Below are 21,919 nucleotides of genomic sequence, written 5' to 3'. Positions count from 1 at the left end.
CAATAGGCTGATATGCACTGTTAAAACTCTAGATGTTTTATATTAATAAATTCATAGATTTATGTTACGTTGTCAGGACGTAAGCCTAAGGAAAGACTGGGCTTAGCCCTTGTGGCCCCAGAGCTAGGTGGAAATATTTGCTGTCTCGGGGTGAGGAACAGAGATTTGGCCGATAATGATGGTTTGCACATATTGGGCGCTCTGTCTTCTCGGCTGCTCTGTGCCACCTTGTCAGTGTCAGGAAAGTGTCATCAATCATTACCAAAGTAGGTGGAGTACACAAAACACTGGGAGTAGAGCTTGCCCTGCCTCTGGATAAAGTCTTCTCATGAAGATCCTGGCCTTATTTAGTCTGTCACACATTCAGTGCTGATAGCAACAGTTCCAATTAGCTTTCCCTGTCCTGTTAGTATTCCCTCCCTGCCCTTGGCTGGCTTTTCCATATCATAAACTGGAAAAGCCAACTGCTTCATTACTTTAAAAAGAATTTTTAACTTAAGGAGATGGAAGGGATATCTCAACCCAAACAAACCTGTGAAAGACAAGAGTCAAAAAAGATCCCCTCTAATCATAAAAAATCCTGATGATTCAGCATCAATAGCACACTGTCCATGTTGCTGGTGTAACATGATACCTGGATGGTCCACGGAAAAGGAGTAGAGTGAACATCAGTAGCAGAGTGCTGAGAGCAGAAACTCTGGAGTCAAGAAATCCCACGGGGTGGGATCCAGACTGGAAAAATCAATAGCTGTTCATCTTTGGTAAGTACTCCATTTCTTTCAGCATTACTTTTTCCATTGTCAAAATGGGAGCAAAAATAATCCACCTTGCAAGGTTGCCATAAGAACGAAAGGGCAGGAAGTACACAGGTCTAACAGAGCCTGTTACATACTAACTACTATGCTAGCCCCATGGTAAATCAAGTGCAGAGGAAGCCTGAAGTATATAATAAAATGATGACAAAAGAGAAGAAAATGAAGTTTGTAATAGCTACATTATATTGCATCCCACTGTTAACCGTGAGTAGTGTCCAAATATAGGTTATGCCTTTGAGAAAAATTGTATTTAGTTAGTTTATGATATTGGTTTATAAGTTCAAAAATGATTGCAAGAATTCTGTCCCAATAAAGTTACTTCTTAGGAGCTCCATCAACAATAGCAATAAACATGGTTGCTGTTATGCTTAATTTTTTTTTTTGATACAGGGCTAAACTTTGTAGGAGCTTTTCTATACACTGAGATGAGCTCAATAAAATCAAAATCCTCTGGATTAAGGTAACATCCCTAAGAGACCTCTGGCGCTGGTACAGGCATTTGCAGTAATGAACAAAAGAGGAACAGAGGGCTCTGCTGTTGCTTTAAATTACATGTGTGACAGATCACAGAGAATTGCTCTTAGGTAAATGAGCAATATTTTCTTGATTTTCTCCCAGCTCTTCAATACCAGCTGAATGAAGGTCCCCAGGAAGCGAGCATTTTCTTAGCAAAATAATGCTGCACTATAAATGATACCAGTTTCTGACCATTGACTCATCCCTTAACCTTTGCTGAATTCTGTTTACACAATGCTGTGGAACAGTGAACTTAAACATCAGTGGCCTGTCTTCAGTCTCTATCTTCCTCTGTAATTTTCAGCCCTGCTGATCACTCCTGGCTAAAAGCCACCCCCAGTGATTCGTTCTCTTCCTAGTGCTCTAAATGTACTCCAGTTTTGCTGGCTTGTCATCATCCCAATTTCCTGCATATAGGTATTCCCTGGAGTTATATCTTCTGTCTGTATATGTATTCCCTTGGTAAGATCATTCATTGCCGTATCTTCAGTCCCCACCACTCTGTCAATAATCCTCAAATCCCTATTTCTAGCCTTAGCCTCTCTCCTGACCTCCAGACCTGAATCTCCCCCAAACAGGGAGTCCTCATTAGGCAAACACGATGTACACAACATACCAGCTCATCAGCAGTCCCCTCAAATGAGTGCCTTACCCTGGGTTCTTGATTTGGAGATCTCCTTATTGCCCAGTCTTAACTATAATCTTGAAGCCATAATTAGATGTCTGACTTTGCCTCACCACTGTCTTATCAAATTCGTTGCCAGATTCTTCCTTGCTTGAGTCCCTCTGCCCCTTCCTATTCTCACCACTGTCATCCTGGGACAGGTTCTGATTTCCTGTTTCCTGAATAAACACAGCAACCTCTATCCCAAACTCCCCAGTTCCAACCTTGTTTTATTGCAACTGCCATCCATACTGGTACCAGATTGCTTTTCTAAAGCTTGGCTTCCATCAGGTAATTCCCAGGATTATCACACTTCAGTGATTCTTCACTGCCTCCTCATATAAATAAGAGAAGTACAGCATAGCATTCAAGACAATAACAGGCCCACTTACCTACATTTCTATTCTTTTCTCTCACTCTTCCTTTATCATGTATCTCATGGTACATAAGGTAGCATGTACCTCCAGCTCCAAATGAGTTCTTCAGGGTGACTTTAGTGTCCATCAGAGCTTGAGAACTCCTGCCCTAAATTATAACCAAACTGAAATGGTCACAACGATTGCTTGGTTCGTCTGCACCTATGCCTGTACTCTTGCCGCCTCTCAGTATCTTCATCATCACCTCCACATTCTCATTCTACCAAGTTTTTGACTTCTAGCAACATTTCTTTACAGATTTTTAGAAAAACTCTCTTCCACTCTCAGTTCCATATATTTCTCTCTCATTCAGTTCGGTCGCTCAGTCATGTCTGACTCTTTGCGACCCCATGAATCACAGCATGCCAGGCATCCCTGTCCATCACCAACTCCTGGAGTTCACTCAGACTCATGTCCATTGAGTCAGTGATGCCATCCAGCCATCTCATCCTCCGTTGTCCCCTTTTCCTCCTGCCCTCAATCCCTCCCAGCATCAGAGTCTTTTCCAATGAGTCAACTCTTCGCATGAGGTGGCCAAAGTATTGGAGTTTCAGCTTCAACATCAGTCCTTCCAATGAACACCCAGGACTGATCTCCTTTAGGATGGACTGGTTGGATCTCCTTGCAGTCCAAGGGACTCTCAAGAGTCTTCTCCAACACCACAGTTCAAAAGCATCAATTCTTCGGTCCTCAGCTTTCATTACCTTATTTATAATTATACAGTATGCCTTTATCTTCCCTAGATGACTGTATGGTCCTCTAAGGCAGAACCTGTGTCTAATATATCTTTTCATTCCTTAAATTACTCTGTAACACTTTATCCATAATGGGCACTCAACACATACCTTCTTCATAAACAAATAATAGAATGTCTAAAATAACCACATTTCCCTAGACAAGGCCAGTTTAGGAAAGAACCACTAACTACGTATGGCTGACAACATGAAGTGCATTTCATAACATTGATTACTTTAAAATATAGATCTTTTATTAAGCATAGACATATATCTTTAAAAATAAACTTTTGAGCTTTTACTTCTTGGCAAAACACCCAAAGTTGTATACATAAAGGATTCTAATTACTACTTTATATAAACAAACTGCCTATGGCATATCATCTTTTTCAAAGATGACCACAAAAGTACCTCACAACCCAAATGCTCTTCTGCAGTGTCATCTTGCCACCTCACTTTCCCTTTAAGAGGTGAAGTCTATTTCTTCATCTGGTTGGGAGTGGGTACCTGTGACTGCTTTGATCAATTCTGGTCAGAGCACTTAAAGTGCTCTGGCAGCTTATGCTTCTTGGAAACTATCTGTCATATGAGAATTGTGACTCTGTGAGATCACCATGCTGTGAGCAGCCCAAACCACACTGAGAGGCCCTGGAGAATGAAATGTCACATGAGAGGAGAGAGGAGGTAACAAAGAACGCAGAAGCCACCAGACATTTCAGCAAAGATGCTCAAAGTGGGTCCTCCAGCCCTTCCCACTCTAGTTGATGCCACATGAGTCAGACACAAACCACCTAGCTGAGTCTTTTCTGAATTCCTGATGCATAAAATTGTGGGCAAAATAAAATGTTTGTTTTATACCACCAGGTTTTGGCATATCTTGTTACGCAGCAATATATAAACACTACTCATCATTGCTTTAGACACGTAGAGCTGTGTCCATGCAAATGCAAAATTAAACTAGTATGCCAATAAAGCAGCACCTAATCTTACAAACAAACTGATATCCTGTGCAGCCTAAATGCTGAGAAAACCCAATACTAGCCAATTAGTACCAATGCTCCTTTATTATGTCCTTAGCAAAAAATTAATAGGAAACATGAATTTGTTTTGTTTTGTTTTGTTTTGAAACATGAATTTCTTATCTCTAATATTTTCCAAGTCCAGCCTCTATTACAGAGGTACATTAAAAAGTAAGTTAAAAAATAAGCTGTAGAATATCAAAGAAACATAGCTGAAGAATATTAAAGAAACACAAGATGTAGGTAAATAATTAGAAAAGTTGTCAAATGTATTTTGGTAAGTCCATTCTTAGTTTATATGAATTATGATGTATCCCAATACTAAAATTCTATACATAGCCATTAAAAATAATTATAGAGCTACACTGGCAGTAAAAATGTTCATAATATGTTAAAGGTAAAAAGCCAAATACAAAACTGTGAAGAACACAGTTGTCTTTTTGTAAAGTTATGCATTTGTCCCCTTTTCTCCTAATCCCAACACATATATTTTTTCCTTCAGGAAAAAAGAAGATTAAAAGGACACATATCAATCTGTTCCTTGGACAGCAAGTAGACCAAACCAGTCCATCCTAAAGGAAATCAACCCTGAATACTCATTGGAAGGAATGATGTTGAAGCTGAAGCTCCAGTACCTTGGCCACCTGATGAGAAGAGCTGACTCATTGGAAAAGACCCTGATGCTGGGAAAGATTGAAGGCAGGAGGAGAAGAGGGTGACAGAGGATGAGATGGTTGGATGGCATCACCGACTCAATGGACATGAGTTTGAGCAAGCTCTGGGAGTTGGTGATGGACAGGGAAACCTTGTTTGCTGCACTTCATAGGGTGGCAAAGAGTCAGACACAATTTAGCAAGTAAAGAACAACAAATACATTCTCTACAGTGACAGCCTGGACCTTCTTTTGCTTTTTGTTGTTGATTTGTTTTTTGTTTGTCATTCAGAGTCCTGAAACAGAACAAACTACCCACAGTATTAGGAAACAACTAAACAACTAAAGTTTGCTGGTTAGCCTTTCCCTGGGGAGGTCAGGCCTTTCACGGCCCAGGCCTTCTATAGAGGTTTCTGTCTCAATTCTCACACACACCTCAGCTTACACAAACCACATTTCCTGCACTAAGACAGGACCTATATATAGCTTGGTAACCACCCAGACTGCAACACCTTCACGTGTTGAGTTTACTTCACTTTGTTTTCTCAGTTTTTTTCCTCAAGGTCAACTTTGTATTATATTTGGTCTTTTTAAGTGTTTATAGAAAGAGGGAATTTAACATTCATTCAGCCTGCCATATTGATGGCACTTCTTTAATTTTCATTAAAATTGATGGCATTTTCTTTAATTTTGTTATATTGCTCTTGCAATTAATTTAAAAAACCTCAGTTATTGAAAATGGGCTAAGCTTAACATAGTATTTTATTTATTTATTTATTTATATAGTATTCTTATATATAGATTATTAAAGAGAATCATAGCACTTGATTTTAGGAACTGAAAATAATCTTTTTTTAAAGAAAAGTCTCAAACCTTGATGATTATATAAGATTTGTTATTTAATTTTTCTTTTGGTATAGATTATCACTAGGAGTATAAACAGCTCTTTCTAGGAAAAAATTCTGAGCAATCTTAACCAGTGTGAAAACAGCTAGAAGCAGGAAATTAAAATATTGCTTATTCCTATGAAAGGCAGGCGATTCCATTAGATAATGTCAGTGTGATCAGTTAGTGATTTATTAAACAGTATAGAACAGAGGAACCCATACAGTTCAAGACATAGGACAGGGTAGGTTTGAATGCTAGACCTGCCTGATACTAGCCATGTGAACCTGGACAAAACTTTTAACCTAATATCAAGAATACATTCTGTTAAAGTTGTGATGATCAGAAAGGCAGAAAGTGCTTAGTAACTCATTTTATTGCTTTTGTTATTGAGAGCAGTTTGGGACTTAAGGGAGATTGGGACTATAAATAGTTTTTCTCAAAATACAGCCCAAGATATCTGCATAATACCCTGCCAGGGTGCTTATTCAAATTTCCACTTTAAACAGTCCTTACTGGTGATGTTTCTCCATGTTTCAAGTTTGAGATCAACTGGTTAAGTATATAAAAGTAACAATTTTTGTAAGAATACAGGGCATGTAAAAAAAGAACTGAAGTTCCATTTGAGACAAAGAAGAATGAAAACTAAAGACACCTTTTATGAACTACAGGATGTACACTAACTGGTCTGCTTCTCAAGAAGAGCAGGGGTTTTTGTGTGCTCTAATGCAAAGTGTGGAGAAGGCAATGGCACCCTACTCCAGTACTCTTGCCTGGAAAATCCCATGGATGAAGGAGTCCATGGGGTTGCTAAGAGTCGGACACGACTGAGCGACCTCACTTTCACTTTTCACTTTCATGCATTGGAAAAGGAAATGGCAACCCACTCCAGTGTTTTTGCCTGGAGAATCCCAGGGATGGGGGAGTCTGGTGGGCTGCCGTCTATGGGGTCGCACAGAGTTGGACACGACTGAAGTGACTTAGCAGTAGCAGCAATGCAAAGTGAGCTCCCAGCAGAAGAAAAATCACAGCCATCCCAACCACTCTAGTCCAAGACACCAGCATCTTTTACTAGGACTTTTTCCTCAGTCCCCTGGCAGGCTCAAAGGTCACCTTATCAGAGAAGCTTTCTATGACTTCAATATTTAAAATAGCATCATCTGGTTCTCCTTATGCTATGCTACTTTTCTTCACAGCACTTATCAATTGTCATATGTAATTGACAAACTACACATCACAGATTTATTTCTTTGTTTTGTAGATACATCCACTCACTCGACTATGAAACTATGAGAACAAGGACTTTGTTTGGCTAGCTGCTATATCCCTAGTGCCTCGAAGACTGCAGGGCACATGTCAAGAAATACTTGTTGATGAATGAGCCTAGGGAAGCCCTCTCTTTCTTTTGGTTTATTAGAATGGGGAATTCCTAGAGAGAATAGGAAAAAATAGTCGAGTTGGACCAGAAAGGAGGATGTATTGTGGGTGGTGGGCAAAGCAAACCAGTGTCATGAGTTTGAAATGAGGAGGAATCTCACACCAAAGGGAAAGAAAGGTAGAACTTCTGAGCTCCTGGAACTCTTGATAGAAATCAGTTTCTTGTAAGAGAAGGTCAAACCGTTCCTCTGGAACAGCAGCAGTAGCAATGATGCAAAGGAAGCTATAGAGACCCTAGCAAGTGGGAGGTCCTCTGCTCATTATGAAGCTTCCCTTTTGAGGGTCCCACAGATGGACTATTATCTCAACCTATGTTTCCTACCTTGGATGAGTATCCCAAATACAACAGACTTCAGACATCACTATTTCTGATGAATGGCCCTGGACGAATAAAAATATAAAACTATCTCCCTACAGATTTGTGAAATTCTGGAATACATAAGATATTAAGCTGCTTTTTTTTCCAGTTCAAGCTCTGGCCTTTGAAAAAAATCACATAAAAGTGAAAAGCTGGCTAAAAAAGAGAAATATAGTAGAATTTGTTTCTCTGGATAGTGACTTACAATTTTGGAATCATTGGCTCCTAGTAGGGACAGAGCAAAATTGCAAGAAGATGAGAAAGAAAGTGTTTGGCAGCCTTGCCCACTGGATAAAGATGTTCTAAACCCAGATCAAATAAGATACAAAAAAGAACAATAGATGTGATATAGAAAAAAAGAACCACAGTGGTAGACAGTCTAGGAAGTGTCAAGGGAATGAAGGGCAAGGGGAAGGGAAATAAAGTCTAGTATTCAGGCTGATAACTGTGAATCAGAGCATAAATTCTGACACAGGGGAGAAAATGTGATCTCTTAGATATTCTTAAGGCATTATGAGAAAGGTACTCAAGACTGAACACACCATTGATTAAGAGAGAGAGTGTGTGTTTAGTAGTTCCTCAGAAAGTTAAATATAGAATCACTATATGACCCAGCAACGCCTATTCTCATTATATATCCAAAAGACTTGAAGAATGCTCATAGCAGCACTACTCACAATAGTCCAGAGTGGAAACAATTCCCAAACCACCTGAATGGACTATATATATATATATATATTTATATGTTGTATATACACACACACACACACATATATATGTGTGTGTGTGTATATATATACACATACACACAGAGAGACATACAACAAATTATTCAGCTATAAAAAGGAATGAAGTGCTGGTACATGAACATGGATAAACATGGATAAACCTAGAAAACATTGTGCTAAATGAAAGAAGCCAGACACAAAAGGTCATACAGTGTATGGTTCCCTTTATATGAAATGTCCAGGTGAACCCTAGAAAATATATCATTGCCAGAGGCTTGGAGAGGAGGAAAATAGGGGATTAGTTCCTTAATGGGTATGGGATTTCCTTAAATATCTTAAAAATGTTTTAGAATTAGCTGGAGATGCCAATTGCACAGCATTGTACATGAACCGAATACCACAGAGTTGTTTGCTTTAAAATAATTTCAAATTATGTGAATTTCATCTCAATAAAAAATATACAATCTCAAAGGTGAAAATATATCTTAAAAGTGTTTTTAAAAGACAGTGAAGGGTGGGGAGGGGAGGAAAGGGACTGGCGCGTGGTACATGATAGAAAGAGATATGCTTATAATGTGGGGTACTTCACAAGACTAACAGTGTCAGATCAGATCAGATCAGTCGCTCAGTCGTGTCCGACTCTTTGTGACCCCATGAATCGCAGCACGCAGAGAAAGGCAGAAGCCACCAAATTATGAAAGGAAGACAGTCAACTCAGAAAGACCATTAAGAACAATGCCTTCTAATTAAGAATGAAAAACAGAGACAAAAAACGAATGATGTATTCAGATGGTGACATATACTCTGAACACTGCCAAGGTTAGTAAGGGGCACTCTGTCTCTCTAGGCTAACACTCTAATATAGCTGTGACTTTCAGAAGAAGACCTATGCCATGATGGAGAAAGATGGAAGAGTTAGGATCATTCAGAGGAAGAAGAAAACACTTTTCAAAAGCGGGAACAGCAAAAGCTTCATGAACATTTGCACTGTCCCTTGCTGAATGGTCAGAGATGGGGGTAGGAGAAGAAGTGAACAAGCACACAGAACACAAGGCATGTCACACGCTCTGAAGGCTCTCTCAGCACCAAGGTCAGCGAAGAGGGCTGTCGCTAGACTAGGGCCTGACTGCCAGGCTAAAGAGTCTAAATTCTATTTATTAGTGGGGAGCCATGGAGGTCTGCGAGCACTGAATGACATGAGCTGTGCTTCAGGAAAATTAATCTGGCAGCTATGTGTATGGCTGATTAGAGAAACAAGGGACTCATGGTAGGGTGAGCAACAAGAAGTCGATTCTAATAGTCCAGGCAAGAGGAAATTGTACCTGTACTGAGATAATGGCCCTGGGATCAGAGAAAAGAGACAGATAAAACAGGTATTAGAAAGCTGACTGGAAGTAGGGGACAAAAAAGGGATACTCCAAGAATTCGATTTAGAGAGACCAGGAAGGTAATTTGGTCATTAACTTAAAAAAAAGAAAAAGTAAGTGTTGTAGGTAATTAGATAGAAGGTGGATATGGAACAAACAAGAGTTCCATTTTGCATGTATTATGTTTAAAATGCTAGCAGAGACTCCAATAGATAGTAATAAAGCCTGGGGGAGATGAGAGGCCTGGGAAATAATCATAAAGGTGTTAAGTGTTGAAATGCGATTGAAGTTTGTTATGCAAATGGTTGGTGAGCAGTTGGGGAAATGAAATTAACCAGAAGCAAGTACAAGTTTTCTGCCAACTAGTTATGCCAAATTAACCTCAATTCCTTTGTGACAGGTAGCTTGACTGTAAATCAGAGAACTGTTCTAGACATGGTATATCTTGATTGCAGCTAAATATGTGACAAATATTTTATACCCTTGGAAACATATCAAGGACAAAAGCAGATATAGATGGATTCGTAGTGGATTGAGCAACCGTACCTGAATCACATTGATTATGACATGATTGCAAACACAGGAAAGCCTAAAAAAGCTCTAACTTTACACTAAAATGTTCATTACCTTAAAGAAATGGCTTATTTATCTCATTTAGTGGTTGAAAGGAAACTCCAATAGAACCCTAACAAAACATTTTGTTGGTTTAAAGTGCCATTCCATGGTTTGGCATTTTAACTAAACTTGAACACAGAAAGAATTTCTAAGAATTTATTTAAAATGAGTAATATACCTGTTACTTGTGAATATTATTTGGAAAGAAACTGCTAAACACAGCATGTTGTTTTTGTACAGTGTAAACATGGAAGCTTTCCTGTTTCATGATTTGGAAAGCTTACACATTTTTTTGTTCTAAAATACCATTGCCAAATGAACATATCACTATATGTTAATCTTTGTCAAAATATTTGTTATAAAGATGTTGTCTTTCAATATTTTGAATCATCAGTAATTTCCATATGAGGAATTTATTAGTAAAATTCCTTGAGGAGTCATCAGCAGGACCTGGGTGTTAAGCACAGGGAAGATGAAGAAATTGAGTTTCTATCCAAACTCTCCAGCATAGTCATTGACTATGAGAGCCAATATATAATTTGCAAAATACACTGAAAATAAAGTATTAGAAAAGTGCCTAACAAAAACAATATGTTCTCTGCAAAGAGAAATCCATCATCCATAACTGCTGCTTAGCGGAATAAATAGGTTTAGTCGTTGAGATATTAATGTATGTCTCAATATAAAACATAAGTTATAGTATCCTTACTAATGACACTTACAAAGCAGTTACCCCTCAATATAAGAGTCATCTTATTTCATTATAATTCTACCTTTAGAATCCAGAATTGTGAAGGATAAATGGATGAATGGATAAGCAATCTTTTCCCCAGTTTAGATACCACTGCAAGATTGCATTTGTAGTATGTGGCAGAGACTGCTACTTGCAAAACCAGCATGCCTCCTCTCCTTATTACAGTACACTGACTTTCTTCCTGTGGCAATATGCCAGTAGAGACTGTGTTACCCAGCCTCCTTCATTACCAGTTTGGTCAAGGAGATGAAAATGGAAGTTAATGTCCACAAAGGCTTTTAAAAGGGGGCTTTCAGAGAATACCCTCTCTCTTACCCTTGACTGTCTTCCTCTTTCTTCCTTTCTAGAATTCAGAAGTGATGGCTGGTATCAGAAGCTTTGAAGCCATAGAAACTGACATAGAAATTTCAGCTCCCTGCCATTAGGACCTAAAGCTGTGCTAAAAGGATGGCAGCGCCAGAAGACAGAGAGCGTTCTGGACATCTTAAAAGTGGAAGAAAGCCAAATGGATTTTTCATTGTATACAGTTAACTTTAACCACAACTAATAACTTCGTGTATCCAGCATTCATCTTTGCACCTTTTCACGCCACCTTTCCAGGCAAAACATGTTGTCTAATTCAAAGCTAGAATGTTTACAATTCATTTAAAGGCTTTTACAAATAACGAAGTATGGAAAGACACCAGCACATGCTTAGATAGTTTTTGGCCTTGTGTCCAGCTAAGCTACCTTGAGAATTCATATTGTTTAATACCTTGAATTCATATTGTTTTAAGTAAATGCTAATGCATGGTAATTGTTTTTTTCTATATTTACAATGAAGGGTGAAGTGCTTTGACAGCTGTCAGTAAAGTGTCGAACAGACTGTGGCAGTGAAAGGTGAGGGGATTTAAAAGCCCTTATTCTTGGTGGTCCTTAACTTGGCATGATATCAAGCTGTTAAAATTGGCACCCACTGAAGAAAGAGTTTACCCTTTCACAGAGCTGCCCCACCTCCTGTTACTTCTCTTTGCCTCAGCTTCCCCAACCCTCTCTCACTTGTACTAAAAGACAACCACTATTGCAGAAAAGCTTCTACCCTAGACCCTGTGCCATTCCCATCTGACTCTTGAAGTACCTGTTCTTTCCCATGTCCCATTTAATGGGACCCAGAATATCAGGACTTTGGGCTTTTTACACCAAGAAACATTACTGGGCTCATTCCCTGTGGCAGGAAGAATTCTGAGATGACCTCCATGATCTCCACCCACCCAGGATGGCTCCTCTCCCCTTTAGTGCAAGTGATTTTATTCTAATCAAGAGAATATGGAAACAGTGATAGGATGTCACATCTATGATTATGTGTTATTAAGATTCTGTCTTAGCACACTGGCATGCACGAGATTCTCCTGTGGATCTTGAAGAAGCAAACAGCCATGCTGCAAACTGCTGACAGAGGGCCTTGTAGTAGAAACAGCCTCTTTGACCTAATGGGGCCTCCAATTAATAGTAAGAAGCAAGGGGCCTCATTTTTGGGGGGGAGGAGGGGCCTCTTTTAAAGCCACAGGGAAATGAATTCTAGGAAAAAACCTGAATGAGCTTGGAAACTTGATTCTCCCTCAGTCAAGCCTCCAGGTAAAGGCATAGTCCAGACAACATTTTAATTACAGCCTTCAGAGACTTTGAGCAAAGAATCCCATTAAGTCACATTTGTTATATACATGCAATGGAATATTATTCAGTCATAAAAAAGAACGAAATAATGCCACCTGCCGCAACATGGATGCAACTAGAGATTACGATAGATAGAGACTCATAGACATAGAGAACAGACTTGTTACCAAGGTAAGAGGTCATCCCAACCTAGGGACTAGACCAGTGTCTCCTGCACTGGCAGGCGGATTCTTTACCACTGAGCCATCAGAGAAGCCCCTACTGTATAGCACAGGAAACTATATTTAATATCCTGTGATAAACCATAATGGAAAAGAATATGAAAAAGAATCTATATATAAGTGAATCATTTGCTGTACAGCAGAAATTAACATTGTAAATCAACTATACTTAAATAATATATATATTTTTTTAAATGTTTAATATGGGTAACATATTAGTACTCCTATGTGCTGATTTTGTATGTATAATTTTGTATGTATGTATAATTTTACACCAGTTCAAGTTAGGGGAAACTGGAATTGTAATGTCAAATAAGTATCTGCTAAATATCTGAATCCACTTTAGAGACCTTACACCATATTTTTAAAAGAGATCCAAGTGATTTTTAATAGATCTAAAGTATTATGAAATAGTATCATCAAGGAATCTGTTTTATGAAATGTGGTACATTTTATCTTGAGGCTATTTTGAACAAGAACATAACAAACACTTATATAAAATTCCTATGATAAAGTTATTATATATCTACTTTAATCTACCATACTGTAGTTTTAATAAATTAATTGTAATGATCATTGGATATTTTCTGTATTGTAGTATATATTATGTAATGTGTAGTATATAGTGTTTACTGCCTCTAATATCAGGTCACCATCACTATCAAGAATAATAAAAACTATTGGACTTCCCTGGTGGTACAGTGGATAAAAATCCACCTGTGATTTCAGGGTACATGGGTTCAATCCCTGTACCAGGAAGATTCCACAAGCCGTGGAGCTTCTGAGCCTGAGCACCACAACTACTGAGTCCATGCTCTAGAGCCTATGAGCCTCAACGACTGAAGCCTGTGTGCCTAGAGCCAATGCCCCGCAACAAGAGTAGCCACTTCAATGAGAAGCCACCTCTCACTGCAACCAAAGAAAGCCTGTATGCTGCAAAGAAGACCTAGAGCAACCAAAAATAAATAAATAAAGAATTAGCTGGAATCAAGATTGCCGGGAGAAATATCAATAACTTCAGATATGCAGATAACACCACCCTTATGGCAGAAAGTGAAGAAGAACTAAAGAGCCTCTTGATGAAAGTGAAAGAGAGTGAAAAAGTTGGCTTAAAGCTAAACACTCAGAAAACTAAGATCATGGCATCCTGTCCCAATACTTCATGGCAAATAGATGGGGAAACAGTGGAAACAGTGGCTGACTTTATTTTGGGGGGGCTCCAAAATTACTGCAGATGGTGACTGCAGCCATGAAATTAAAAGACGCTTAGTCCTTGGAAGGAAAGTTATGACCAACCTAGACAGCATATTAAAAAGCAGAGACATTACTTTGCCAACAAAGGTCCATCTAGTCAAGGCTGTGGTTTTTCCAGTAGTCATGTATGGATATGAGAGTTGGACTATAAAGAAAGCTGAGCACCGAAGAATTGATGTTTTTGAACTGTAGTGTTAGAGAAGATTCTTGAAAGTCCGTTGGACTGCAAGGAGATCCAACCAGTCTATCCTAAAGGAGATAAGTCCTGGGTGTTCATTGGAAGGACTGATGTTGAAACTGAAACTCCAATACTTTGACCACCTGATGCAAAGAGCTGACTCATTTGAAAAGACCCTGATGCTGGGAGAGATTGAGGGCAAGGAGGACAAGGGGACGACAGAGGATGAGATGGTTGGATGGCATCACCAACTCAATGGACATGAGTTTGGGTGAACTCCGGGAGTTGGTGATGGATAGGGAGACTGGTGTGCTGCAGTTCATGGGGTCGCAAAGAGTCAGACACGACTGAGTGACCAAACTGAACTGAACTGAAGTAGCAGACATCTTAAATGCTTTAGATAAATTATCTCATTAAATCTAGGCAAAATATGATGACAAAGCATTTCCCATTTTATAGATAAGAAATTAGAAGATTAAAGAAACTAGATAAATTTCAAAAGATAACACCATTGCCAACCAGGATTTAAACCCAAGTTTTTCTGACACCATATTTAATCCCCTATTGTGATGTACCAGCTCGAATATTCTTCCTATACCTACGTAGTCAAATAAACTGTTGCTGAAAGATTTCTAAAGTTTTATTGAAGGATAGTATATGCAGTTAATTTAGGACATGAATTTGGATTCTGTTTTAGCTCACATCTTATTTGGCTTTACTGCATGCATACATATAAAGTGTTGTGTGTGTATACACGTGTATGCATTCACAGAATTTTTTGGTTCAATATTTACCTACAAATAAATATATCACAGGCAATAGTTTCAGGACAAAGCTAATGCAAAACATGAATATTAAAATTTAAGTGACTGGGATTACATTGAATCTGTAAACCAAATTATGGACATCTTAACAATATTGTCTTCCAATCCAAGAATATAGCATATTTTTAAAATTTATCTAGGTTTTCTTTATTTGACAAATATTTTGTAGTTTCCAGAATTAAAGTGTTGCATATATTCTGTTTGGAGAAGGCAATGACATCCCACTCCAGTACTCTTGCCTGGAAAATCCCATGGATGGAGGAGCCTGGTAGGCTGCAGTCCATGGGGTCGCTAAGAGTCAGACACGACTGAGCAACTTCACTTTCACTTTTCACTTTCATGCATTGGAGAAGGAAATGGCAACCCACTCCAGTGTTCTTGCCTGGAGAGTCCCAGGGACGGGGGAGCCTGGTGGGCTGCCGTCTCTGGGGTCGCACAGAGTTGGACACGACTGAAGTGACTTAGCATAGCATATATTCTGTTAAATTTATCTCTGAGTATCTCATGGGTTCATTGCTATTGCAAATAGTACTATTAATATTTTAAAATTTTAATTTCCAATTATTCATTCCTAATATTTAGAAACACAAGATATTTTTATATTTACCTTATATTCCTTAACCTTATTAAACTCACATCTTAGTTCTAGTAATGTTTTCATACATTCCTTACTATTTTCTATACATATAATTATGTTATTTTCAAAACTTTTTTACATTAGGCTTACTATCTGTATGCCTCTTATGTTTCTTGTAGTGTTTGTAGTATCTAGGATCTCTAATAAACAATAAAACTGACGAGATAGGATATCCATGCCTTGTTTTCTATCTCAGAGAAAAAGAATTATAATGCATTTGATTATGCAATTCTTTATGATTTATGAAAGCATAGTTAACTATGATGTTGCAGTAGGTTTTTACAGATACCCTGCGTCAGAATGAGGCAGTTCCCTTATATTCTTATATTTCTCAGAATTTTTATTCTGAATGGATATTGAGTTTTGTCAAATGTTTTTTCTGCATTGATTCAGATAATCATTTGGTTTAGCTCCTTTATTATATTAATATGAAAATTTACATTGATTAACTGCTGAAAGTTATACAACATTTCATTCCTGGGATAATCCTCACTTGGTTGTAACATATTACCCCTTTTTTATATTGCACTAAATTCAATCTGCTAATATTTTTAGAAGGACTTTTGTGTTTGTTTATAGAGACATTGGTCTGTAGTTTTCTTTCCTTGTAATGTCTTTGTCTGCTTTTGATAAAGTAATTCTTGCCTTCTCAACTGATTTAGGAAGTATTTTTCTTCCTCCTCCTCCTTTTTTATATATTATTATATTGAAATATAAAATGAAGTTTCAGAACTCGTTAGTTTTTCTGCTTCACCTTCCCACATATCCATCTCCCAGAGATAATTTCTTTTACTCAGGTGTTCCAAAACCTCACTGTATAGCTCATTCACATTTTGAAATAGATCAATATACAAAATCAATTGACCTTTTAGGAAACAACTTTGTAGAACTATAAGCTATGAGGAGCAGAGGGGAGAAAATAAATGATTAGAAATGATACTGAGTTCAGAAAATAAACGATGTTTTCAGATAAGGCTATATGTGAAGAAAGCTACACTCACATATTGACTAGGTTTTAAATAAAAACGTATAATAGTTAAAATCATTGAATTCTAACTATATAGAGCAGGGCAGTTTTCTAATTGCTACCTCCTTAAATTCCTAATATTCCCCACTGGGGTTTTCATGCTCTCAAAAGAAAAGAGTCAAAGTAACTATACTTGTGAAATATGTGTAGTGGGAAAATCAACAATTTAATGTGTTAATAACAGCTCCCACATTGCTGAATAAGAAAAATCAAGTCTGAGTTACCACAGATTAGATTATTTCTCTGAGGAGTATCCATCTTTCCTAACACTTCCAAATCTCTCTTACAATATTATCACACCTATTAAAGACCACAACATTTCAATGCAATGTGTAACTATAAACTATTCCCAGTGATGTTTACAGTTCTCTTAATTGCTAAGAGACTCTATCCTAACCACTTTGATATGTGGGGAATATGGCATCTTTGAGAACCACTATTGTGGCAATGCTCCGAAATAGTCCCTTCCAAAGCTCAGGTGACAGCAAGGACCATGAGACCACATGGTGGCTATTCATTAGACTATCAACTTTGTCTAACCCAGTTTGTCAAGTTTTTGTATTCTAAATGTCAATTGCTATTCATTTAATTTCTTTTCACTTGCTTTTTGCCAAACTAAGAATAAATTGCCTTTTTTCAAGGAAAAGAAAAGGAAGTAAGACTACTAGGAAGACTAAACTCACAAGTTTCTTAGGGAAAAAGTCAAGAACTAGGGTGAATCATCTTTAAGTTAATTAACCAGTTTGGGAGATTATTAAGATTCTTCCTTCATCTTGTTTATCTAACACTGCTCTTCTGCCCTGAATTTAACACTTGGGTACTCACTGCTGTTTACTTTGATTTTATAGCATCTGCCAATGTGAGAAAACTTTCCAGTAAAGCATTTGCTTAGACCAGATCAAATCACTTCCTTTTTGGGGGGTGGGGGGAAGCTTATTTCATAATCCAATGATAAAAGTCAGTAGTCAGTTTTATATATAATCAGTTCATTATTATTATTTCCATCAGAAGGCATGATAGAGAACTGGAAAGAGATTAAACTAGACATATACTTTCTGCTGTTTATTAACAGGCATTATGAGCGATTTAGTGATGGAGGAATTTATAGGTACTGGCTAAGAAGACAGTTTGAAATGATCTGTAAATGTCTTTCATCCATGCTGATCTATTACCTAAGACAATCAAGAGATCAAGAGTGGCTAAAATACCTCTAACACCTCATAAAACACATTATTTTCAACAGTTGGTTGGGTTAGCAGAAACAGACTGTTAAATGTGTCTAGTAGTGTTCCAGTTATGAACAGAAAGTAAATGTCTTGATTAAATCCCAGACTTAAAAAAAAACAAAAACAAAAAACTGCAACTTTAAACTTACTCTATGGTATTTTTGTCATTTACTTAAAAAACATACCTGCCTGCTGTGAACTCATTTGTCTAAGCCCTAAGAGATATTCTCTCAGGTAATTAATGTCACTAACTTGGTATAAGTTTATAAAATGTCTTGAAACAAATGCAAATGGCTGAAGAGGATCAAAGTATTTTCTTCCATTAATTTTCACTGTTATGCTCATCCAGTCATTTTTGGGGGGGAGTCCCAATATTTCTGGTATAAATATTATCAAAGAAGGGAATGATCTATTCAGGAAAGAATAAAGTTTTTAGAAATGTGAAAGATAAAAGATAAATATAATCTGCAGAAGTTTTCTGACTGAGTAAGTGTGATTAAAAACGGAGGAGGATGAAAGGATAACTCCCAAATTTCTGGTATAAGATGATCGTACTGCTCATTGAAATTGGAAACTGAAGATAAGTAAGCATTTAGAAATATGGAATTATAACTCATGACGGATGTGAGAGTCATAAGAACACAAGGAATACAAGTTGGTGAAGACTTGGCTAAGTTCATTTTACAGACTACTTGGAATGAAAAAGAAGGCAGAGGATGAAATCCCACTGGTTGGCAATATCTAAAGATTTATTTGAAAGATGAGGCAGCATCTAAATAGTCAAAAAGGCACAGTCTAAAATATAAACAGCACACAGCGTAAGCTCTCAAAGGGCAGGCACCATGTCTACACCACTTGTCGTCTAGTTGAGTATCCACAGCACCTTATGAGACTTCCCAGAACACAACAGGAAGTCACTTGTTAAGTAAATGAACAAACCAACCAAGAGATTGATGCTATGAAAACCAAACACACAGAACATTTCAAGGAGGAAGTCATTTACAGTGGTATGAAGATACGACTGTTAGATCTGGCAAATTAGAAAGTCATTCAAAAACCTTATCAAGAACAAAGTCTGTGGAGTGTGGGGAATGGAATCCACTGAGGAGCAGATGCATAATGAAGCAGTGATGTTGAAGACGGGTTTCTCTTTCAAAAAGACTGGCAGAGAAGAGAAGGAATTATTAGTAGATAAAAGAGAGGAGGAAACATTAGTGAGAACTTTAAAAAAAAAATAAGTTGGGGAGATCTGAGAAGGTGTATGTACTGGGAAATAAGCCAAAAGAAGGAAAAACTGAGAAGGTAAAACAAGAGCAAATGTGGTAGCTAGGACATGGAGGGGATACTTTCTACAGCAGAGATGGCTCTATTTAAGTAGTGATTAAAAGTTGAGTGTGAGGCTTCCGTGATCTATACCTCTTATCTCACACCTCCAACAACAAGTAAGAATAGGAACAAATACAGGCATGTTTATTGGTATAAAAATAGGAAGTTTGAGGGCAATTATTTCTCATATTTTTCACTGAAGTAGCAATGAAGCCATTCTTTTAGGAGGTTAAGGATAAAGTAGGGATTTTGAAGATACTTGGAGCAAACTCTGGTATTGGATTAGGGAAGATAACAGGGATACATGGAAGGGGCTGCTACTGTGCAGCTGAAGAGGAGATGACATATTTGGGTTGACTGTACCAATCAGCTTAAACAGTTTGGTTTTCTCTAGTGGCATTCAGCAGTGCTGGGATAAGGACCCAAAAGGCAAAGGGCAGGTCTGACAATCCAAGGCGGGACATTGGCAGAGAAGTATGATAGGATGGGTAGGAGCTGAAGAGTTGACAGTGCTGAAATCTACACATTTGAGAATCAGGCTGCAGAGAGAGAAAGGAAGGTGGCAGTGTCTTAAGTTTAAAAGGAGGGGATGGAAGAGATTAAAAGACTTAAAGAGTATGAAGAGGAAGAGGAATTAGAAGGAATAAGGCCTAATATCTGTGCCTAATATCTGGGTGATATTGAACTGTGGTGTTGGAGAAGACTCTTGAGAGTCCCTTGGACTGCAAGGAGATCCAACCAGTCCATTCTGAAGGAGATCAGCCCTGGGTGTTCTTTGGAAGGACTGATGCTAAAGCTGAAACTCCAATACTTTGGCTACCTCATGCGAAGAGTTGACTCATTGGAAAAGACTCTGATGCTGGGAGGGATTGGGGGCAGGAGGAGAAGGGGACGACAGAGGATGAGATGGCTGGATGGCATCCCTGACTCGATGGACGTGAGTTTGAGTGAACTCCGGGAGTTGGTGATGGACAGGGAGGCCTGGCGTGCTGTGATTCATGGGGTCTCAAAGAGTCGGACACGACTGAGCGACTGAACTGAACTGAAAGAGACACGACTGAGCGACTGAACTGAACTGAACTAAATATCTGGGCCTGTGGATATCTCAAGGATGAGAAAGGATTATTCTCCTGAATCCTTCCCTCAAGGAGGGAGAATAAAAGGCAGATTTAACTGGGTTTGGTTCCAGACTGGGTGGGATCTTCAGTGCACTTGGTAGGTCAGCTCAGGGTTTACAGGAAAAAGGCAGAAGCAGCAAGATAGGAGGATGGGTGTAAACACCCTCTGTTAGTCAGGACACACATTAAAAATGTTGACATTTGTCTGGCACTCTTGAATGAAAGAAAGAGGCTGCCTGAAGCTGTCAGTGACTGCTGACAAGGGGTCCTTCTGCCCGAACTCATCCCAAACACCGATAACTCACTCTCGTCTATTCACTGCCTGGGCAGCAGAACACACTTGGTTTAGGAAAATTATGCCTTAGGAAACATTGAAGGTCAAACTCAGGGAAATCAAATAACTACTGACATAGCTCAGAAAGGTAAGGATGAGAAGTTCAAAACAAAGATAATAGGATCTAAATCCAGGCAAACATTGAACTGGACGTGGGAAAAGAGAGCAAGGATAGGCTACAGAGAAAGAAACTATGACTTATGTGTGTGTTCAGTCATGTCCAACTCTTTGCAGCCCCATGGACAATAACTCGCCAGGCTCCACTGTCCATGGAATCTTCCACGCGAGAATACTGGAGCAGGTTGCCATTTCCTTCTCCAAGGGATCTAACCAACGCAGGGATCAAACCCATGTCTCTTGCATCTTCTGCATTGGCAGGGGGTTTTTTACCAGCTGAGCCACTGGGGAAGCCCTATGACTGTTGTACTGATGGCCTTGACATTTAGAGTCAAGGTGATATTTAGAGTCTGTGGATTCAAGAATGAGTATTCTTGGTGTTAAGTATTCAAGGTGTTAAGAAGTAAGGCTTCTAGTAATTTTAATTGCTCATATAATACACAATCAAGTATTACAGGCAATTACTCAGGATTTTTTTTTTAAAGAGAGGTAATTTAAAAGCTGTAGAGTTTTTACAAATAAAACAATAGTGCTCGGTGGTGGGGGGTGGGGGTGGGGGTGGGGGGCATTGTTTAAATACAAAAGTTCACTTCTCAACATGTATCCCAACATTTTTCTCTTTGGCAACAGCACAAACTAACATAAACTTCTGTTAGTCTGGGATTCTTATAAGAATAACCTTTTTTGTGTGTCAGTAGAATATTAGATGCTTTATTCTGCTTGAACATCTTTGAAGGAATGATCAAAGAAGCAGAATGTCATCTGCATTGTCAAATGACCTTGGTCTGTGATCTTCATAGAAAACAAACAGCTTAAATGAAAAGAAGCTGTCAATTTGGCCATATTACAATAACGAGAGTTCATCACATGCTCTATCCTGTGATTCTGAATTATAGCACTCTTTCATGTAGTTACCCTGTAAATCACTAACCACTATTTATGGTATTTCTGCACTTCTGGCCAAAATATCCAGTAAATCAAGTTGGAGATGAAATATTTTTGGCTTAAACTGATTCAATATGTTCTAGCTCCTGACAGCTGTAA

At 38.4% G+C, this 21,919-nt stretch overlaps 1 protein-coding gene and 1 long non-coding RNA gene across 4 annotated transcripts in view; one reads left to right on the top strand and one right to left on the bottom strand.

Annotated features, from left to right (window-relative positions):
- The window catches only part of IMMP2L (inner mitochondrial membrane peptidase subunit 2), a 961,484-nt gene that overhangs the window by 17,157 nt on the left and 922,408 nt on the right, over positions 1 to 21,919 (bottom strand). The window lies entirely within an intron of this gene.
- LOC132345097 (uncharacterized) lies at positions 135 to 5,054 on the top strand. The gene is made up of 2 exons (XR_009494228.1): positions 135 to 761; positions 4,667 to 5,054. It is a non-coding gene; the product is annotated as an uncharacterized lncRNA (long non-coding RNA).

This window comes from Bos taurus, chromosome 4 (assembly GCF_002263795.3).
Source record: "Bos taurus isolate L1 Dominette 01449 registration number 42190680 breed Hereford chromosome 4, ARS-UCD2.0, whole genome shotgun sequence".
Classification (NCBI taxonomy): Eukaryota; Metazoa; Chordata; class Mammalia; order Artiodactyla; family Bovidae; genus Bos; species Bos taurus.
Note: the sequence above shows the minus strand (reverse complement) of the source record. Positions and strands in the feature narration are given on the sequence as shown.